General features: G+C 46.9%; 1 protein-coding gene across 3 annotated transcripts in view; it reads right to left on the bottom strand.

Annotated features, from left to right (window-relative positions):
- Window positions 1-20,836, bottom strand: part of ADAR (adenosine deaminase RNA specific) — a 57,522-nt gene extending 36,686 nt beyond the window's left edge. The window contains exon 1 of one of the 3 annotated variants that reach the window (XM_054994618.1): window positions 20,745-20,836. The gene's annotated coding sequence lies outside the window, so the exon portion shown is untranslated. Of the gene's footprint in view, window positions 1-5,821; window positions 5,893-20,744 lie in introns of those variants that run through there. The other 2 variants (XM_054994644.1, XM_054994626.1) reach the window with 2 other exon arrangements.
- Between the last annotated feature and the right edge of the window lie 1,221 nt (window positions 20,837-22,057).

The following is a 22,057-nucleotide window of genomic DNA, read 5'->3' as shown; positions in this document are numbered from 1 at the left end:
GATTGCACTGCTAGTTTCTAATTGGGATTCTCCACATATGAAAGGGTGGGGCAAGAGAAAGAGGAGTGTGTGCATGCATGCTTGAAAACAAGCCGAGTTTTTGCATAATGGGGACTGAATGCAGACTCCCTTGCTTACAATGAACGCTCGGTTTACAAGGCTGCTTCCCCCCTATGGAGCTTGCATTATTATCGCTCCTGTTCTTTACTTCCAATGTGTGACCATTTAGGCATCCTAATGTGTCCGACGTATTAAGAACAGATACGTTCCTATCTTCCAGGAACTAGCCTGTCCTTTTATTAAGCACACAGAAAATTACTGGCAAGTAATAATGGGAAGTAGGACAGGTCAGATGTGGTGTGGGTGGAGAAGGGGCATAAATATTATTTCCTTTAAACCCGATGGTTTCTGATACGGCTGGCGATCGAAGGGCCAGCTCTTCTCCTGATGGCCGTGAGATGGCTAAAAAAAAGGCCCAAGTAAACAACATTGATTCTCCTTCCCCGTTTAATTTATTTACTTCGTTTTTACCTGCCTTATCATGCACCTTTCCGGCTACAACCTTGGGGTCCTACATTGCTACAATCAGCAACTGAAAGATTCAGGAACAAAACCGACAAAGTATCTGCTGCTAGCAGACAGAAAGAGAGAGAGAGAGAGACAGAGTGGCGTACAGTCTAGCTATGGGTCTTGCTATCAGTCAACTTTGCAGGAGCACCAACAGCTGGGCTGCAAATCAGCAGTCTGCTAGTTCGACTCTCACTACTGCCATGGACTCTGCAGGTAGCCTTGGGGAAGCCGCTCCTCTCAGCCCCAGTTCCCCAGCTATATCGTGGGGACAATAATAGGACTGACTTTGTTCACTGATCCAGAAGGGCACTATATCTTTCCAGAAGGGCACTATATAAGCACGCTATTATTGTTGTTAGTGTTATTATTGTAAAATTGGTGACCCCATTCCTGCACCAGTGTTTTGTACTGCAGCTGCTTTGGCTAGACTTTACGAGCAACCATTACAAAGGATACATGTGGAAATTTGCAACTGTAAGCTGCCTCAATTAGGACTCGGAAGAGGCAACGTAAAAACATCTTACTATATAATTGGGTAAGCTTATTTCAGATAACTCACTTTATACCCTGGTGCACCACCAGAGGGCGCTGCCATTGAAGGAAGCCTAGGAAAGGCACCATGTCCCTCCAGAAAATATGCCATGGTAGGAAGCCCAGACCAGGAGCAGGTGGCAATGCCCACCTCCTACCTTCAGCCATCTGGTATTTGGAGGGAGGCAGGTGGCAATGCCCACCCACCCCCACCTTAACCCAGATGATATTAGGAGCAGAGCAGGTGGCAATGCCCACCGCTTGCCTTAACCCAGCTGGTATTAGGAGCGGAGCAGGTGGAATTTCCTCTCCCACCTTAACACAGCTGTTATTAGGAGCAGAGCAGGTGACAATGCCCACGCTCCCTTCACCCAACTGGGATTAGAAGCAAAGCAGGGAGCTTTGCCCACCCACTGCCTTAACCCAGCAGGTATTAGGGGCGGAGCAGGTGGCAATGCCCACCCCCCACCTTAACCCAGCTGGGATCAGGAGCAGATCAGATGGCAATGCCCGCCCTCCTTCACCCAACTGGGATCAGGAGTGGAACAGGTGACAATGCTCATCCCCCACCTTAACTGAGCTGGTATTAGGAGTGGAACAGGTGGTAATGCCCACCCCCACCTTAACCCAGCTGGGATCAGGAGCAGAGCAGATGACAATGCCCTCCCCTGTCTTAACCCAGCTGGTATTGGTGGCGGAGCAGGTGGCAATGCTCACCCCCACACATACACCATCACCCATTTGGGATCAGGGGTGGAGTAGGTGGCAATGCCCACCTCGTGCCTTCACCTGGCTGGGATCAGATGCAGAGCAGGAGACAATGCCCACCCTCTTCAACCTACCAGAATAAGCCACTGAGCAGGTGGCAATGCCCATCCTGTCTTCACCCTGCTGGAGTCAGGAGCCAAGCATGCAGCAATGCCTGCCCCTCCTCAAGCCGCCAGAATCAGGAGCAGAGCAGGTGGCAATGCCCGCACCCCCTTCACTCAGCTGGGATCAGACACAGAGCAGGTAGTAAAGCCCGCCACCCACCTTCACCTGTCAGGATCAGGTGCAGAGCAGGTGGCCTGTTTCTCCCTTCACCCAGCAGGGAGGTGGCAATGCCCACCCCCCTTCAACCAGCTGGGATGAGGTTCAGAGCAGGCAGCAATGCCTGCCCCCCTTCACCCAGTCATAGTCAGACACAGAACATGAGAGCAGGTAGCAAAGCCCACCACCCCTTCACATGGCCGAGATCAGGCAGATCAGGCGTGGAGCAATGACAATGCCCACCCCCCTCCTTCACCAGTTGGAAACAGTGACGGAGGAGGAGCAAATGCCTGCCTGCCCGATCTCCCCTTTCTAGAGCCCGCTGTATTTTTTCCCCACAATGGGCTATGCTGCTATTCTATATAATAAATACGACACATCACAGATGGAGAAAACCTAATAAGTATCTTTCAAATTGGTACCGACACACAAGGCAGAGTAGCAGACAGAGCGCAGGGGCTGAGGTCAAGACTTGGAAAGTGCCTAGAGTTGGCTGGCATGCAGAGGGATGAATGCCACCCAAACAGAACCACAGCAAACTGGCTGCAAGGAAACGCTGAGCTAGGTAGGCACGTGCTCTTTTTACTTTTAGGCATAGCAACATTTTTCGGGATAGAAATTAACAAAAGTTAAGATAAACTCACAAGAAGGCTCCCACACGTACACATATAGAAATCACAGTCCACCACAGGGTGCTTTCTAACCCAATAATCATTTGACTATTTCATAGCAATGCTTGCATAGTAATATCCATCTCCCGCACAGCAGAGGGGGTTCTGAAAGAAAAGGCCAGGACTACCTGGCAGAGTGGAGATTCCCACGGGGGACTATCTGTCCAACAGGTTCAGTCCCAGTAGCTAAACTACCCCAGGCCTCTTGTGAGCGGTCCTTTTGCAAAGCTAGAGCTAATTCTAACTACTGGCAAAGCCAACAGCGGCTGATCTGTCCCCGTCCCAGCCAAGATGTGGCCAAATACTTGTGTTTCATGACAGAGAAAGCCAAGGGAAGATTGTGTCTGGCACAGGGAACAAGAAATAACGGGGAGGTCTTTAATCGTTCCTTCTCCAACTGCAGACTTTGAACAATGCCCTTTTGCAACAAAATACGGCATCTGTTTAAACACACATTGCTAAAATTTCAAAAATAAAGAACACTCTACAACTCTGGTTTCTGACTCGGGGACTCTCCCTGAGCATTTGGCCCTCGCTCTGTTCAAATTAAATTTTTCCCATCGACATTTTAATTCCAACCTTCTTGAAAGGTCCCGACAATTGATTTTAAAAAGAGTATCAAAAAAGGAGCAGAGACGGTTTAAATGCTGAAACTGCTAGAACAACTAGACAGACCCTAACTATATTTATTTTATTTATTTACATTATTTATGGTCCGCCTTTCTCACAGAGACTAGAAACAGACCGCACAGTGTAATTCAATATGATCAACAGCTGGGACATTCAATAAACAAAAGAATAGGGTATAGATTGCATAGATTGCAAAAGTTTGAAAATGTTGAAACAAAATAGAAGCAATTTGACATATAAGTGACATTAACAGCCAGCACGCAGTAGTACAGTCTACAGTCCCTATCCCTTGTTGAAGCCTCTCTGAACCAGTTCTTATTACTGTGCACAGTACACCCTTGGAACTATGTATGAATGCCCTCCTGAATAATTTGGTTTTGCAGAAAGCCTGGAGTGGGAGTTTTCCTGACCTCTTCATGCAGGCTGTTCCATAACATGGGGGCCCCTTCAGAGAATATGTGTATACAGGCAGCTGGTGATTTTGCTCTTTTGCAGGGAGGCCCCTGCAGAGGCCCCTATTCAGATGAGAGAAGCTGCCGTGGTGGAGCAGAGAGAGAGAGAGACAGTCCTGTAGGTATGAGGGAGCAAGGCCATGTTGGGCTTTGTATATCAGGGGTCCCCAACCCCCAGTCCGTGGACCGGTCCTGGTCCGTGGCCTGTTAGCAACCGGGCCGCACAGGAGGTGAGTGGTGGGCAGGGTGAAGCAGGGTTTTCTGCAGCGACAGCAACCAAAGCGAGATTATGGACACAAGCAACACACTTCAGGTGTCACTGTCTCCTATCACCCCCAGATGGGACTGTCTAGTTGCAGGAAAACAAGCTCTGGGCTCTCACTGATTCTGCATTGTGGTGAGTTGTATAATTATTTCATTATATATTATAATGTAATAATAGAAAGTGCACAATTCTATCATCCCAAAACCACCACCCCCTGGTCCGTGGAAAAATTGTCTTCCACAAAACCGGTCCCTGGTGCCAAAAAGGTTGGGGTCCGCTGTTGTATATGATAGCCAAACCCTTGAATTGAGCCTGGTAACTGACGGAGGCCAATGGGGTGAATAATCCACTCTGTATCGCCTCTGCCCTTCATGCCATGGTAAAGGGGGGGGGGGCAGAAAGGGATGCGGTGCTGCACTGAGAGACATTATGGGCTGCAGGGGGCAGAGGATTGTCCATTACACGATTTAATATAGTCACAGTGTCAGAGTAGAATAGGGGGAGGTCTGGGTTCAAATCCCATCCCACTGAGATCACTTTGGGCTAGTTGCACGCTCTCTTAACATCACAGGACGGTTGCAAAGATAATACTGGAGAAGAGAGAACGGCATAAAATGCCCTGAATTCCAGGAAGCAGGGTAAGCGAACAATGTCAGAGGCAGTGACAGGGAATGAATGGATGTTGTTATAAGGAGTATAGGGAGGGGCGGGAATAAGAGAGCAAATGCCACAGTAGCTCTGCCGGATCAGGCCCATGTATCTGATGAAGGGAGATCCGACTCTAGAAAGCTCATACCCTGGAAATCTAGTCGGTCTTTAAAGTGCCTCTGGACCTTAATCGTGCTCTGCCTGATCCAGTATTTTGTTCCCAAATGCAGATAGACCTGCAGGGGAGCCCACAAAAAAGCTGTAAAGACCCCACTCTACCCCTGCTGGTTTAGCGCCCCTTCCCATGGATGGTGGAGTGCCCTCAAGTCCTAGCTGACTTATGGCGACCCCTGGTGGGGTTTTCATGGCAAGAGACTAATGGAGGCGGTTTGCCATTGCCTGCCTCTGCAACCCTGGTCTTCGTTGGAGGTCTCCCATCCAATTACTAACCAAGGCCAGCCCTGCTTAGTTTCTGAGATCTGCTGAGATCAGGCCCACAAGAAAGGTGTAAAGACCCCACTCTACGCCCGCTGGTTTACCACCCCTTCCCACCCACACCGACTTGTATTTAGAGTTTCAGGTGTCGGTCTGCAGTAGAACAGGACTGGAGTCCAGCGGCACCTTAAGAGACAAGATTTACAGGGTGCCTTTGCCCATGGAGGCTCTAATGAGCTCCGAACCACCGACAGGCTTCTCCAAACGTTATATATTTTACCCCTCCCCTGCAATACCAGAGCAGGCTGCGAGCGCAAGTCCCAATAGACTTAGTGGGGTTTACGTCGCAGTAAGCATGCAAAGCCACTGGCTTCTATTTGGCTGGCTGGCTTTGCATCGGCTAGTGCGTCCGCACAGAGCGAAGGGGGCTGCTGCGCTCCCAGGCCTGGAGGTGATGGGGGTGCCGATAGCCGCCGGGGGCTTCTTCGGCGCTTGCATTGCAAAGGACCCAGGGAGATCAGGAACGCAGGCTCATGCACGCACCCCCCCCCCCTCCCGCCCCCTTCTCCTTCCGCGCAGCTGAGCCTTACCTCCCTCCCCCACCACCCTCCGGGCACCGTCGAAAGAAACCGCCTCTATTGCGCAGGGGGAGCGCCGGCAAGGACTGATGACGCCCGAAAGGGCGGGGGGGAGGAGCGTAGCGACGGGCATGTGACGGAGGAAGGCACGTGGGGAGGCGGGAGCCGCCATCTTTGGAGAGGGCAAGAGAGCTCTTCCCCCCCCCCCCGGAACTTTTTTCAAAAGCCATGCCACGCGGGGAGGCGGGAGACACAACCAGAATTGCAGCGCTTCTTGGACGCATCGCCTTGCTCTGAGTGCATTTCTGCATTACAGCACCCCATGCCTCGGGCACGCTGTTTGTTGGTATATGGGAGTGGGGAGCCCAGAGCGGGTACCGCATCGCCTTGTGCCTTTGCAAGCTTGCACTGCTCAGGCTACACCGGCCTGGGTGGTTTGCTGTTCTGGGTGTCATTTACTGGGCAGTCCTCAACAGTTACATCAGCCGAAGCCCGTTGAAATCAATTTCATTTTTATTTTCAGGGCAATCCTAAACCGTCACTCCAGTCTGAACTGGTTGAAATCGATTTCATTTTCATTTACAGGGCAATCCTTAACAGTTATTCCAGTCTGAGCCCATTGAAATTAATGGGCTTAGACTGGAATAACTTTGTTTAGGATTGCCCTGTCAATTTTCAGAGGAGTTAGTGGTGTTACTCTTTAGTTGCAAAATAGTAAAGAGTCCAATAGCACCTTTAAGACTAACCAACTTTATTGTGGCATAAGCTTTTGAGAACCACAGCTCTCTTCGTCAGATGCATCTGACGAAGAGAGCTGTGGTTCTCGAAAGCTTATGCCACAATAAAGTTAGTTAGTCTTAAAGGTGCTACTGGACTCTCTACTAGCCTGTCCATTTTGTATTCCTAACGCTACTGCATTGTTCATTGGTGATACTTTCAGGTAGGTAGCTGGTTGGGCTGTAGCAGAAGAGCAGGATTTGAACGCAGCGGCACCTTAGAGCCCAACAAGATTCCTACAGTCGAAGCTCCCTTCTTCAGATAAGGGTATGAACAAATTGGTATCTGAACAACAAGAGCTTTGACCCCAGAAAGTTTATACCTTGAAAATCTTGTTGGGCTCTAACGTGCCACTGGATGCTGGTTTGTTTGTATATGGGAGTGGGGAGCGCATCGCCTTGTGTCTTTGCAATCTTGCGCTGTTCACGCTACAATTTCAGTCTCATTTACAGGGCAATCTTAAAACAGTTACTCCAGTCTGAGCCCACTGAAATCAATGGGCTTAGACTGGAGAAACTTTGTTTAGGATTGCCCTTGTTATGCCAATATAGATTAAGATCATATGCCAATAATCAATACTGAACAATACTAGGCCTAGCTTCTATACTCTCTAGATGAATTTTAAACTTTACATGAACTTTCAGTGTATTTTTTCTATGTGTAAGGTAATTCAACAGGTGTGCTTTCATCCTTTGACAATTAATTAAAATAGTGGCCTCTACTGAGATTGATGTTCTTCTATCAGAGATTCAACCAATGGTGATCGTCCAACTTAACTTTTCCTGACACTTGTTGGAGATTTGTAGTTTTGTTGTGAAGTTTAGATTATGACATAATTTTTTAACTAATTGGAAGGCTGTACTATGAAATTATGAATATTCAGTGAAGTGTCAAACCAATCAATATTTGTTTGTGCTATCATGTGAATAGACCCTAAATATTTGCATATGATTAGGTATATCATTGCAAACACAGAAAGAATAAGCAGGGTACTGATGGAAGAAATCTCTTGGGAGAATCTAGGTGAGAAACTATTTCTACCTATGTATTTCATGGAAACTTTGAGCAATGTAAACTTAGGATTTATTGAGAAATGTTAGTGAACTTATTTCTTATTGTCTTTCTATGTTCTATTGTTATAGGATTCATATTAATAGCCATTTATATTTTGATTGCTTGCTTCATTAAAAAACTAGGGTATATTTTCAATAAAGTGAAATAAACTCTAGATTGGTGTCTGTGTGTTTGATAAGGAGTTGCAAAGCAATATTGAACCCTATATAAATAAATGTACTGATAAACAGCTGGTTCAAAGAACTTATCTGTTTGACAGGTCTAAAGACTAACTGCTTTCTGCTTCCCCGGAGAGAGATCCATCTTTCTCCTGGCAAGTTGAAACTTGGTTTTAGACACGGGATCTGACTCGTTACACCCTCTCGAATTTTGTATTCCTAATCCGACTGCATTGTTCATTGGCGATACTTTCAGGTAGGTCGCCAGTTGGGCTGCAGTAGAAAAGCAGGATTTGAACGCGGAGGCACCTTCAGGCCCAACAAGATTTCCAGGCTATAAGCTTTCTACCGTTAAAGCTCCCTTCTTCAGATAATGGTATGAGGAGATTGGTATCTGACTCCAGAAAGCTTATACCAGCATTGTCTGACAGCTACAGCACCTTCTGCTACTGGAAGCTGCCGGCCACAGACTTGCCAGATGGCTGCAGCGGAGGCCCCAACAGACTCCTCTTCTCCAGCTTGTGCAATGGGAACAAGTGTGCTCTATCCACATCTGACAACCAGATGTGCTTACAGGAGCGGATCTTCCACCACCATCAAATCTTTAAGATTTATTTACTGTATTTATAGCCTTCCCTTCTTGCTGAGACTCAAGGGGGATTATAGAATTGAAAAACAATGCAATCACGAAGCATTAAGACGTCCAATGAAAAACGCAGAATTAGATGACGGAAACAACGTGGATTACAGAATTTAAAAAATGAAAAACACCCCAAGCCATTAAAGAGACCCAAGAGTGATACTCTGCACAACCTGTTGCAGAGAGCTCCTTGGAGATTCGCTCACAGAATGATGGAGACGGTCCCCCCAAAGCAAGTGGCAGCAGCACAAGTCATCCTGCGACTTGCTTCTAACCCAATGCCACGGAGGAAAAAGAAAAAGCGGGAGGAGGCACACAAGAAAATGCTAAGAACTACTACAAAAAATATCAGGATGCTCAGCTGGTGACGAATGCTCGACTTCCGGCTGAGAGTGGACACTTGCAGCACATCCGACCAATATTACAGCATCTGCTCCAGCTTCCAATTTGCTTCTGGGTTCAATTCAAGGTGCTGGTGTTAATCTTTGAAGCAGTGTTTCCCAACCTTTTTTCCATAAAAAACCTCCTAAATCAATTTTTCAAATCCCAAGGAACCCTTGCCTATAAAATGGTTTACAGGTCAGAAAAAGTTGATGGCGGGGAGCTGTTGATTATATTGTATTTTCACTTGCAACTGTGTAATCCGCTCTGGATCTCAGTGAGAAAGGCAGAATAAATAATAAAAATACAATTACTACGTATCTTATATACCAATAGACAAGTGGCCCTGATATGAGGATATTTAAATTCAGAGACTGGAGCCATGAACTGACAAGACAGCTCTTCCTATTCACCTGAAAAATGCCACAAGTTTGCAGAAAAAGTCTGAAATCTAAAAGAAAACAGTGGTTTTTATTTTAAAAACCCCCAAATGATAAAAAGGAGCACCTTCAGCTTAAACCTTGAGCCCTTAGTGGCTGTTGCTGGGCAACCATAACAATTTAGCCAGTATTCCAGGCTTGGTTTCTGTCAGGAAAAGGCAGGGGAGGGGGCAGGGCCCTTTCCTGATCTTTTTTGGCCTTTGAGGGGGGACTCATTGGGCCCAGGCCCAGAAGCAACCACCTGACAACCAGATACCACATGACTTGCATTACTCATCCAGACACGATTGCTTGCTACTGTTGAACAGCAACTCCACCCTCCCCCAACAAAAGTCAGTGCAGTATAACGATTAGCATTTCAGAACAGGATCTGGGAGACCCAGGTTTGAATCACCACTCTGCTGTAGAAACTCACTGGCTGACATTTATCCGGTCACACACTCTCAGCCTAACCTACCTCTTGGGGTTGTTGTGAGGATAATATGGAGGCATGAGCATGGTGTAAGCTGCCTTGCATCCCCACTGTGGAGAAGGGAAGTATATAGATGAAGTAAATTAAGAAATACAGGTGAAGATGGGGGCAGATAAAATGTAATTTTTTTAGTGCGTTTAAAGGACAGAAGGGCATATGGAAACGTGAGCATATGGAGGCTCCTAGAAGTAGGGAAAGGGAAAATAAGTGTCAGAAAGGTGATACAGGGAAAAGTGAAGTACCCACTGGAAGTACTTGCCAGTTAACCACGATGCAACTGGGCCTGGCTCAGCCAGCATCACACACCTGGGCCATATGGGGGAGAGGCTACCGGGAGAGGGGGGAGAGTGAAGAAGGGGGTGGTGAAAGTGAGTGGGAAGGAGAAAAGGAAGCAGGAAAAGGGGGAAGAGTCTATGATGCAGGGCAGGGAAATGGTGTGGGTGGGGAAAGTAAGAAGCTTTCAGTTAGGGATGCCAAGTCCCCTTATCCGCCCAGCAGGAGGGGGGGGGACGCAGCACTCACCTTCTTGTTCTTGTGGACCTCTTGACAATGTCTTGTCCTGTGAGTCCCGCCAGAGCTGGGCTGCGTAGCTCCCGTCGCCCCGGCTCCACCGAGAGCAGTGCAGTGCAGCCCGGCAGGCACTTCACCCCCGCCCTGTCGCCCTGGCTCTGCCGAAAGCAGCACAGCTCGGCTCTGGTGGGAGTCAGAGGGCGGCGGGCGCTTCACCTCCACTCGCTTGCTGGCGCGCCATGCCACCCTCCTCCTCCAGCTGGGCTACGAAGCCCTGTAGCAGAGGGCCGGGCAGACTCCCCTGGCCCTCCGCCACCAGCAGCGCCCTCCGGAGGCGGCGTTCCATGGCATCCTTTTTATCCTGGTGTGCCCGCGCAGGCGCACCAGGATAAATGTGCATCGTCCGAAACACGCTTAGAGAATTACGTTATAGGATTCCTTGATGTGACTGTGATTCCAAAAGTCTGAGAGTGGGGACACTTCTTTAAGTTTTTTCTGTTTGCAACCCCAACAAGCAAGCTAGTTGGAGTTTCCTTTCCTCATGGTAGTCATAAACTTTGTTTCTCTATAGATAACAAAGAATCAACACAATATTGCCTCAACAATTTTAACAAATATATCATTGCATACTCACAAAGAGAAGTCATGTCAGTTTCATACGGCAGCCCAGCTAGTTTTAATGAACACTTCTACACAACTAAAGAGCCTACACAACCAAAGATCCAGAGGAGTTAGCCGTGTGAGTCTGTAGTAGCAAAAATAGTAGTCCAGAAGCACCTTTAAAACTAACCAGCTTTATTGTAGCATAAGCTTTCGAGAGCCACAGCTCTCTTCGTCAGATGCATCTGACGAAGAGAGCTGCAGTCCTCGAAAGCTTATGCTACAATAAAGGTTAGTCTTAAAGGTGCTACTGGACTTTTTTTACTATTTTACACAACCCAAAGAGGCTGTAGAGGAGAGTACCCTCGCACTGTCATCAGTGATGACAAGTTTTCCAAGCAGTTGCTTTCACCCTCTTCAATCACGCCCCACCCGCACCGAGAAAGGCATTCTAATGATTTTTTGCAGAGATAGCAAAAAGGTCCTTTTAAAATTGGTTTCTGATCTCCAGTTGCGATGGCGAGGTTCTCCTTTGAGTGCTTACAACGGAGCTATTATTGACTAAATTGACTTTTACTGTGTTTGTGTTTTATCTATTTAAATTGCTCTTAAATTCTTGGAAACTTTTTAATGGGGTTTCTATCTGCCTAGGATTATCCTTTAATCCAACGCCTCGTCCTGTTAACCACTCTGAGTGCAAAAGAGTCTGGGAAGAAAACCCTTCAAAACTGATGAAACAAAATTAACTGTCAGTAGGAATGCTGAGGGTGGGGGCATGGTGCTTTAGTAAGATTTGAGTCCGGTAGCACCTTGAAGACCCGCACGATTTTCAGAGTATAAGCTTTGGAGAGTCAAAGCTCCCTTTGCAGAGGAGTTAGCCGTGTTAGTCTGTGGTAGCAAAATCAAAAAGAGTCCAGTAGCACCTTTAAGACTAACCAATTGTTAGGTATCTGATGAAGACAGCTTTAACTCTCAAAAGCTCACGTCCTGAAAGTCTTGCTGGTCTTCAAGATGCTACTAGACTTGAACCTTTCGGTTTTACTGTAGACCAACAAAGGTACCCCCCAAATATGGTGCTTTAGTGCACTTAAAGTGCTTAGGAATTTTGGCACTAACCCCATAATTCCTGTATTTAGAAAATTTATATGCCACTTCTCCAGCGTTCTATAAGTCAGCCTCAGTATATCTTTGCAATGACAACCATGGCCTATGATGAGCATATGAAGGCTTCTAGACAAGGGGGTGGTAGATGAAAATACACCACTGCTACAGCAGATGTACAAGGTGCAAGAGCAGCATGCACACACATTCCCATTCCACGTCACTCCCTACTAGCCCTTCCATTTCCCCACAATCATGCTTATGCTATGGCAAAGACGCACCTGCAATTTTACCAGGACCGTCTGGCAGGGAAATGGGAGAGGACTAAAAAAGCTTCGTCCCCCCCACCCCAACATCCTAATACCTGCTTTCTGGTGTTCTATTAATCCATCAACTGTCCTGGATGCAACGCGTACCTGTCCGCCCACCACATCCATGCCGAGGGCAGCTTCTTTTTAAATTGTCTTGGTAGCAGCAGAATGCACAAGCATGTCCAATTTTCAGCATCAGGAATGCAAGTCAATTTCTTTTACGCTACTCCCACCCAAAAGGTATTATTTTCTCCTTCCTCTCATGGATGTGCATGGCAAAAATATGGGTACCCACAGAGTCCCTGGAAAAGTCAATAATGTTAGGAAAAGAGGAAGACCTAAAACGGGATGGCTGGACTCCATAAAAAAAACCACATCCTCCAGTTTGGAAGATATGAGCAAGTCTGTTAATGAGAGGACGTTTTGGAGGTCTTTCGTTCATAGGGTCGCCATAGGAAGGAGGCGACTTGACAGCACATAACACACACACAACACCAGTACCTGAACGTGTTCCCACAGTGAACCAAACAGTGACTCTCCAGGGCCATTTCAGGCAAGGAAGACAGCGTAAAGAGGGGGATCTTAACCCCCTTCCTACCCATCAGAATCAGTCCCCATGCACATGATTATAAAAAACAAAACAGGAGGCGCTCTGTTCACAGAATTCCCAGAGTCTCACGTCGCTGAACCCTCGGGGGCAAACTGAGGTTACTTGTTGGGTGTTGAGAAGCTGTGGCCTGTTTCATGCATGACTTCGCTTAATATGATGGTAAGAGAGAGCCAGTTTGGTGTAGTGGTTAGGGAGCCAGTTTGGCGTAGTGGTTAAGGGGCAGGACTCTAATCTAGAGAACCGGGTTTTATTCCTCACTCCTTTGCTTGAAGCCAGCTGGGTGACCTTGGGTCAGTCACAGTTCTCCGGAGCTCTCTCAGCCCCACCCACCTCACAGGATGATTGTTGTAGGGATAATAATAACACACTCTGTAAACCACTCTGAGTGGGCGTTAAGTTGTCCTGAAGGGCAGTATATAAATCGAACGTTGTTGTTGTTATTAAGGACTCCTGGACAAAAACAAGTTGTGAGTAATGCTCGGTTTGCAGGGGTTAAAGCGTTGGACTAAGATCCGGGAGAACCAGGTTCGAATCCCCACTCCACCTTGGAAGCTTGCTGGCTGTCCTTACGCCAGTCATGCCCTCTCCGCCTAGTCTCCCTTACAGGGTTGTTGTGAGGATAAAGTGGAAGAGAAATATGTAAGCCACCTTGAATTCCCACTGGGAAGAAAAGTGAGGTATAAATTAATGAATAAAATAAATAAAGAATAGTAGATGCTGAAAGCACCTACTGGTATCTCCCCTCATTCATGCGAAAGCAGCTAAGATTCAGTGAGTCAGTAGAAGCAGGAAAGCACAGCTGGTTAGCAGCCGTGTTGTTTCTGATTCAAGCCATACCTGTTGATCACCAGAAGCCCTATTCACCCCCTTTCAGGTTTTTATACTTCAGATATTGTCCCCGCGTTTTCCTCCACACTCACGAGAACTGTAAGTTTCTTGGGGAACTGGGATGGATGGGCAAAGGTCATGCACCTTTTTGAAAAATACCAATTCCCCTTTATTTCTGTTTGGCGTGTGAGCAGACCAGCCAGTCAGAATCCCTGGAAGGGATGGAGGAGAGAGAAAAAGCGGTCCCACTGTCAGCTCAGGTCAGATAGGGTATGATAACCATCTTCAAATACTTGAAGGGCTGTCATATAGAGGATGGCGGAGTTGTTTTCCGCTGCCCCAGAAGGTCAGACCAGAAGCAATGAGTTGAAATTAAATCAAAAGAGGTTTCGGCTAAACATTAGGAAGAACTTCCTGACAGTGAAAGCAGTCTCTCAGTGGAACAGGCTTCCTCGGGAGGTGGCGGCCTCTCCTTTTTTGGAGGTTTTTAAGCAGAGGCTAGATGGCCACTGGACAGCAATGCTGATTTTGTGAACCTGGGCAGATCATGAGAGGTAAGGCAGGAAGGGTTACATCAGTGCTTAGTTCCTGTGGCCCCTTCTTACATGCCCAGGGCAATGCCGATCACCACTTTGGGGTCAGGAAGCAATTTTCCCCAGGCCAGTTTGGCTAGGGATCCTGATGGTGTTTTGCCATCTTCTGGGCATGGAACAGGGGTCACTGGGGGTGTGGGCGGGGGAGATAGTTGTTGATTTCCTGCATTGTGCAGGGGGTTGGACTACATGACCCTAGAGATTCCCTTCCCGCTGGGGAAAAAAGCAGGGTATAAATAGCATAATTAATTATTAATAAGAGAGGTGAAAATAGCTTATGCCTTTTCTGTTTACTCTTTCGGAAGTCTGGCTGGTATTTGTGCGATGAGAGGTTGCTCTTTATTTAATATTTTTAAAAGGAACACCAGAAACTCGCAGATCCTAAATGACGTCCATCCTGGAGGCTCAATAAGGCACATTTCATATTGCAAAGTTGTTCCGTCTTCTGATTCCAGCCTGTCCCTATTTGTAATGAGCTACTTTACACATGTGTTTGCAGCACAAATGGAACACTGCTGACCTCAGCAGAAGAACAGGTAAGTTTCCTAGAGGACTGTGGAGGCAGACAGTAGTTGACAGCACCATCGAGGCTGTATTATGCCATGCTTTAGTTCACGTCCCAACCCAGCACAATGGTTTGGTCTTCCATTTAACAAAATAACAACAACATTTGATTTATATATCGCCAGGGTGGATTTAATTTAAATCGAATCGATTTAAATCACTAGTCAGTAAGACTAGATTTAAATCATGGTTTTCTACACAAAGACTCCTCACACTTAGCTTCTTGCACAGATCTATTCTACTCCCAACGATCTTCTGTTCATTGAATTTTTTGAAACTTAACACTTAAGAGGTAAGCGGGTCGGTTCTATGTACAAAGATTTGCAAAGGAACAATGGGATTAAGGTCTTTTTCTCAACTGTGTATGTTTATTTTATAACCTTTTTGCTGTGAAGAGGAGACCTGATCTCTGTAGACACAAATTAACTGTAAAATCAAGCATCTGTGATAATATCTCCTAGATAGAAAAACTGCCCAATAATCTTAACAGGAATCCATTCACAAGCATGACACTGTGAATGGATTAATGGAATTTGTTTACCCAAAAATTTAAATATTGCATGAATATACAACCTCATGCTACATAATTAAAAACTAATCCTTATTTCATGATGATAGCCTTTGGACTATAATGTATCTTAAACAGAAAACTATCTTTAGATAGATCTTTCCTCAAAAAACACTTTATTTAAAAAGTCCGATTTAAATCAAAAAATTCCAATTTAAATAAAAAAAATGTGATCATTGATTTTTATCCACCCTGTATACCGCCTTTCAGATCACCTTAACACCCACGTGCTTTCTGGCTGCTGCCTACCATCCTGATGATGATGATGATGATAACATCATTCGATTTATATATCGCCCTTCAGGACAACTTAACACCCATTCAGAGCAGTTTACAGTGTGTTATTTTATCCCCACAACTATCACCTTGTGAGGTGGGTGGGGCTGAGAGAGCTCTGAGAGAGCTGTGACTGACCCAAGGTCACCCAGCTGGCTTCAAGCGGAGGAGTGGTGAATCAAACCTGGCTCTCCAGATTAGAGTCCTGCCGCTCTTAACCACTACACCAAACTGGCTCTCAACCAGCCTTCCAGCAATCCCCAGTTCTCCTTTATTCACAAGTCCTTTAAAACAAATTTAGGCAACTGATAAGCCTGCAAAAATGAAACTGGTCAGGGAGATTAACACTTCCTCTCAGAAACAGCGTTAAAGCTGTGTGGTGCAGACCAGGCCGCTGTTGATATAAAAAGACTTGCTAAGCAGATGAATAGTTGGGGATATTCACGCATGTTTTAACAGTCAAGGGAACCCTCCAAGGTTATGGCAAGCCCTCTCCCAATAGCAGGCGCTGATGAAGATGGACCCCATCTCCAATCCTCAGCTGAGCCAGGACAACTTCTTTCCTGCAAGTGTATCAGAAGGGAAACCCCAGGCCATACCTGCTGATCTTCAATATGACTCAAGGCCACTGAATTTCTGTCTCTCTTGATTACCACTCTACATGTATAACTATTTATAGTCGCTGGCAGAGAGAATGGAGGGACTCACTGCAGGACTCAGCTGGAAACACGGACATTAGGACTGAATGCAGCTGCACGCTCATGGTGAAAATAATTAGCAAACAAACGCACATCGATGAGGCCTCGGATAGCCTCCTCCAGTGTGGAGAGAGCACGGCAGGGAGAAAAGAGCAGAGATTTATTATGCACTTCTGCTTGTACTGGGGCTGGCAATTGGGAAGAGCAGCATGGATTCCAAACTCAATTAAGCTTGAATCTGCAGGCAGATAGCTAGCTGCCCCCGGGGGGGGGGCGGTGAGTCTTAAAAGGGAGGAAAAAAGTGAAACTTTCACTCAAGTATTAGACTACATATTCTTTGTGCTTAAAAAAAAAGTTACAGTTGGGTAGCAGGCAACCCAAATTCTCCCCAATGAAAACTGAATCCATACAGCACCAGCAGATCTGCAGTAACTTATTCTGTACTATTTGATATTCAGCACAATTTATCCTGGTTTTGATAGTCACAGGAGGGACTAGATACTGAACCTTTCCCCGCAGCCGCTGAGCATCTTGTTTAGCGACTCCTTCAGTTTCTGAGGCTTCAACAAAGACCAGGTACACTTTTTCATTCATATCCCTCCATCATATCTAGATCCAAGCAAGATCTCCCCCCTCCCACACACATACGCCTTCTACAACTTCTTCAGAGGTTTGGTGCAGTGCTTAGGAGCAGCAGGACTCTAATCTGGAGAGCCGGGTTTGATTCCCCACTCCTCCGCTTGAAGCCAGCTGGGTGACCCTGGGTCAGCTCTCTCCGAGCTCTCTCAGCCCCACCCAGCTCACAGGGCGATTGCTGTGGGGATAAAATAACACACTGTAAACTGCTCTGAATGGGTGTTAAGTTGTCCTGAAGGGCGATATATAAATCGAATGATGTTATCATCATCATTGGGACGGTAGGCAGCAGCCAGAAAGCACTCCATCATGGTCTGATCCTGCTCAGCTAAGCATCTCCTCTCTGTGGAATATCTTTATTGATTTTAACACAATTTTATGAATTTTTTGTGAGCTGCTTTTGATTGAAAAGAAGGCTAAAAGGCATTAAATATACTCTGCACGTGTGTAGCACTACCTGGCAATTTCAGGTTGAACCCCTGCATTGATTCAGGCCAGTGATTAACGGCAGAACAGACCATTCAATGAAGGGCAGGCAGAAGGCAGACGGTTTCCACCAGGGATGGAGCCAGCTCTAGCTGACAGCACCCCAGCCAACACCACCCGAGGAAGGGGAAGGAACAGCCCAGCATCCATTCCTTGTTTCTGGAACCCTGTCGGCCCGGCTCCACTGAGACCGGCACTGCCAGGCTCCAGCAGGGCTCAGAGGGCAGCGGGCGCTTTGCCCCCGCCCCGGCTCCACCGGCAATTGCAGGCGCGCTGCCCTCTTCCTCCTCCTGCTGGGTGGAGCCGGGGCAACGGGGCAGGGGGATGAAGTGCCTGCCGCCCTGTGAGTCCTGCCGGAGCTGGGCCACATCGCTCACATCACCCCAGCTCCACTGAGAGCAGCGCAGTGCAGCCCAGCGGGGCTCGCAGGTTGGTGGGCTCTCTGCCCCCGCCCTGTCGCCCTGTTACCCTGGCTCTGCCTAAAGTGGCACGGCTCAGGCAGGGGCCGCACCGCCCTCCTCCTCCTCCAGCTGGGCTACGAAGCCCTGCGGTAGAGGGCCAGGCAAACTTGCCCAGCCCTCCGCCACCAGCAGCACCCTCCGGAGGCAGTGTTCCATGGCATCCTTTTTTTCGTGGTGCGCCCACGCAGGCGCACCAGGATAAATGTGCATCGTTCGAAACACGCTTAGAGAATTATATTATATGATTCCTTGATGTGACTGTGATTCCAAAAGTCTGAGGGTGGGGACACTTCTTTAAATTTTTTCTGTTTGCAACCCCAACGAGCAAGCTAGCAATATTCTGCCTGTTTCAGTTTCCTTTCCTCATGGTAGTCATAAACTTTGTTTCTCTATAGATAACAAAGAATCAACACAATATTGCCTCAACCATTTTAACAATACAAATATATCACTGCATACTCACGAAGAGAAGTCATGTCAGTTTCATACAGCAGCCCAGCTAGTTTCAAACATCTCCTACAGGGTATACAGCTAACTTATTCAAAGGAACAGCTGCAAATGATTACTCACTTAGAGAGCCAGGAGCCCAGAGTGACAGGCCTTCATCTATTTCTTATAGGAAGCAAGACAAATCGTTATTAATATTTAATCCCTCTGAAATTAAACAGTTTAGTTTGAAAATCCATAGTGCTTCTTTCCTAAGGAGATCTCTCTTGGTAATTTCTAAGTTAGAGTTCTTACTAACCTAGAGTCCTGTGAATTTCATATCAGTGTCCTTATGTTCTGCCTCCAGAAAATGCAAGACCGTTGGAGCATCTATGGCCTTATTTCGAATTCATGACTGATGTTCCTGAATCCGGAGTTTAATTGAACGCATAGACTAGAAACTGTTATAACCTGGGTAAGGCTAGGACATAACAGTTTCCAGAAACATATTGACCTCTTTAAATTGGTATGCCTACTTAAGCTTAAAGCCTTCTTTGGGTACTCTATCCCCCAGGACAATGAAATTCCTACCATACGACCACGTCTACCTTTATACCTAGCTGTTCAAACCATAACATCTTGACTTTTGAATCTATGGTTCTAAAAGAAAAACATTCTCTTAAGCACAATTTCCATCCTAGATGGAATAATTTGAGGAAGGGAGAGCATATGGCACTCAAAACTTTGGTTTATGACTCTAGTGGCAACATAAAAGAGGCTGCTAAGGGAGGGGCTATTGTCCTCCTAAATGTGTGTGTGCGCACGCACATGCACGTCAAGTCACAGTTGACTTACGGCAACCCCTCATGGGGTTTTCATGGTGAGAGATTATCAGAGGTGGTTTGCCATTGCCTGCCTCTGCAACCCTGGTCTTCGTTGGAGGTCTCCCATCCAATTACTAACAAGGCTGACCCTGCTTAGCTTCTGAGATCAGTCTGATTTCAGAAGCTTAAGCAGGTGGGCCTTGGTTAGTAACTGGATGGGAGACCTCCAACAAAGACCAGGGTTGCAGAGGAGGGCAATGGCAAACCACCTAAGTGTCTTGTCTTGAAAACTCCAGCAGGAGTTGCCATACGTCCGGTCTGACTTGACAGCACTTTCCACCATCACCAGAGGCATTGTTCCCCCTTTCTTACTCGCTTTTTAAGAAGGCAGTGTCAAAAACTCAAGAGTGCACAAGGGGTTTTTTCAGCTGGAACGCGGTGGAACGGAGTTCCAGAACCTCTTGAAAATGGTCACATGGCTGGTGGCCCCGCCCTGATCTCCAGACAGAGGGGAGTTTAGATTGTTCTCCGCACCACAGTGCAGAAGGCAATCTAAACTCCCCTCTGTCTGGTGATCAGGGGGGCGGACCCACCAGCCATGTGACCATTTTCTCTGGGGGCAACCCAATGGAGTTCCACCACCTGTTTTCCCAGAAAAAAAGCCCTGAGGGTGCATGATCTGAAAACAAAGTGTGATTCTTTCTTTCAAGTTTTCTGCTACCCTTTCCTATTGTATCTGGTCACTGAATGTCTTAAGTGGTGTTCATTATTGTATTTTGCCCAGTGAATGTCCTAGCTCTTGATTATCTTGTATTTCCTTTGCACTGTGTAATCTGCCTTGGGTCTGCATAAGAAAGGCAGACTAATGACTAATAACAATAAGGGCAGAAAGTAAGGCATAAATGAAGTAAATAAATCATATTGTTTTATACAGATATGAATGCAATGGTTGACCAACAAAATTGCATACGCCTGACCAGCCTAGAAACTAACATTTCCATACATTCTCCCTTTTCCTCCAGTGCAATGGGGAAGTTATACCCCCCCTTTGTATACAACCCCGGATGTAGGCAGACAGCAAACAATATTTCTTTCTTCTCAGAGCGCCAGCACAAGAAGCCCCCTGCCCAGGATCTCTCGCATTTGCCGAACAAGAGATCAGCAACATCCCCCTCCCCACTGCTTAGACGCGAGCATCACAGCTCCGAAAGCGCATGCGTGCACGGAACTGAAAACACCACCTGCCGCGAGAGCGCATGCGCACAAAGAAAAACGGAGACCAGCACGCGGCCGCCCGTGCATCGCTCGCCTCAATCTCTCGCCAGCTGCGCACGCGCGGCGACACGGCCCGCCGGTTCTGATTCCCTACTTTTCCGCCACCGCGCACGCGCGGCCCGAAGCTGAGCTTTCCCGCTCGGCTCGCTTCTTCGCAATCCCCACATTGGTTTTCCACAGGCGGAGCCTTCCCGCCTTTTCCCCGCCCTCTCCGACGCTTCCTTACCCTTTCTGGGCCGGACACCGACCTACAGAAGCGGATTAGGAATCCGCGACTCCCTCCCCGTCGGAAACCCGCTTTCTCTTTTTCTCCTCAGCGCCGCCGTGCTGGGCGCAGAGTGATAGCGTCACGCGCTGCGCGACTGCCGGACAAGCCACGTGACTTAGAATGGGTTTGAGGGTCACGTGACTAGCATCGTGTACTGCCTGCCTCCTTACATGCGAGGTGGGGGGCGACCGCTCCTTATTTCTGGTCATGGAAAGCCGTAGGAAAATGATATTATTTATATATATATTATTATTATATTATAAATGTCAAACTAGCAGAGCAATCCTGAGGTCTATTCAGTGTGGCTTACTCCCAATAAAGTGTTCTATATTTATGTTGCGTGTATGTATATAATGCTTATCTATATACAAAATAGAAAAGAGTCCAGTAGCACCTTTAAGATTAATCAACTTTACTGTAGCATAAGCTTTCGAGAACCACAGCTCTCTTCGTCAGATGCATCTGACGAAGAGAGCTGTGGTTCTCGAAAGTTTATGCTACAGCAAAGTTGGTTAGTCTTAACGGTGCTACTGGACTCTTCTGTTTTGCTACTACAGACTAACACGGCTAACTCCTCTGTATTTATACACGTATGTATGTATGTATGTATGTATGTATGATATAGAACACTATAGATCTATCTTATAATATGATTTGATCATTATGCTATGATTTAATCATTTGATTCATTTGAAATGTAGTGCTGGAGGAGAGTTTTGCGGATACCATGCACGGCCAAAGAGACAAATAAGTGGGTTCTAGATCAATTCAAGCCTGAATTCTCCCTAGAAGTTAAAATGACAAGACTAAGGCTATTGTACTTTGGACACATCATGAGAAAACAAGACTTTCTGGGAAAGTCAATAATGCTAGGAAAAGTGGCAGCAGGAAAAGAGGAAGACCTAAAATGAGATGGGTTGACTCAATCAAAGAAGCCACATCCTCCAGTTTGCAGGATCTGAGCCAGTCTGTTAATGTTAGGACCTTTTGGAGGTCTTTCCTCCATAGGGTCACCATAGGTCAGAGGTGACTTGATGGCACATAACACACACAGACTACAGATCACAGCTGTGGGGGCCAGTCAGACAGTTTGCCAAGCCTCAACCGCTACTGTAGGCCTGATAGTAAAGAGTCCAGTAGCACCTTTAAGACTAACCAACTTTACTGTAGGATAAGCTTTCGAGAACCACAGCTCTCCCCATAGGATTTTCAAAGAGATGAACAGAGGTGGTTTGCCATTGCCTGCCCTCAGGGCTTTTTTTCTGGGAAAA

This window comes from Eublepharis macularius, chromosome 1, assembly GCF_028583425.1.
Source record: "Eublepharis macularius isolate TG4126 chromosome 1, MPM_Emac_v1.0, whole genome shotgun sequence".
In the NCBI taxonomy this organism is placed as follows: Eukaryota; Metazoa; Chordata; class Lepidosauria; order Squamata; family Eublepharidae; genus Eublepharis; species Eublepharis macularius.
Note: the sequence above shows the minus strand (reverse complement) of the source record. Positions and strands in the feature narration are given on the sequence as shown.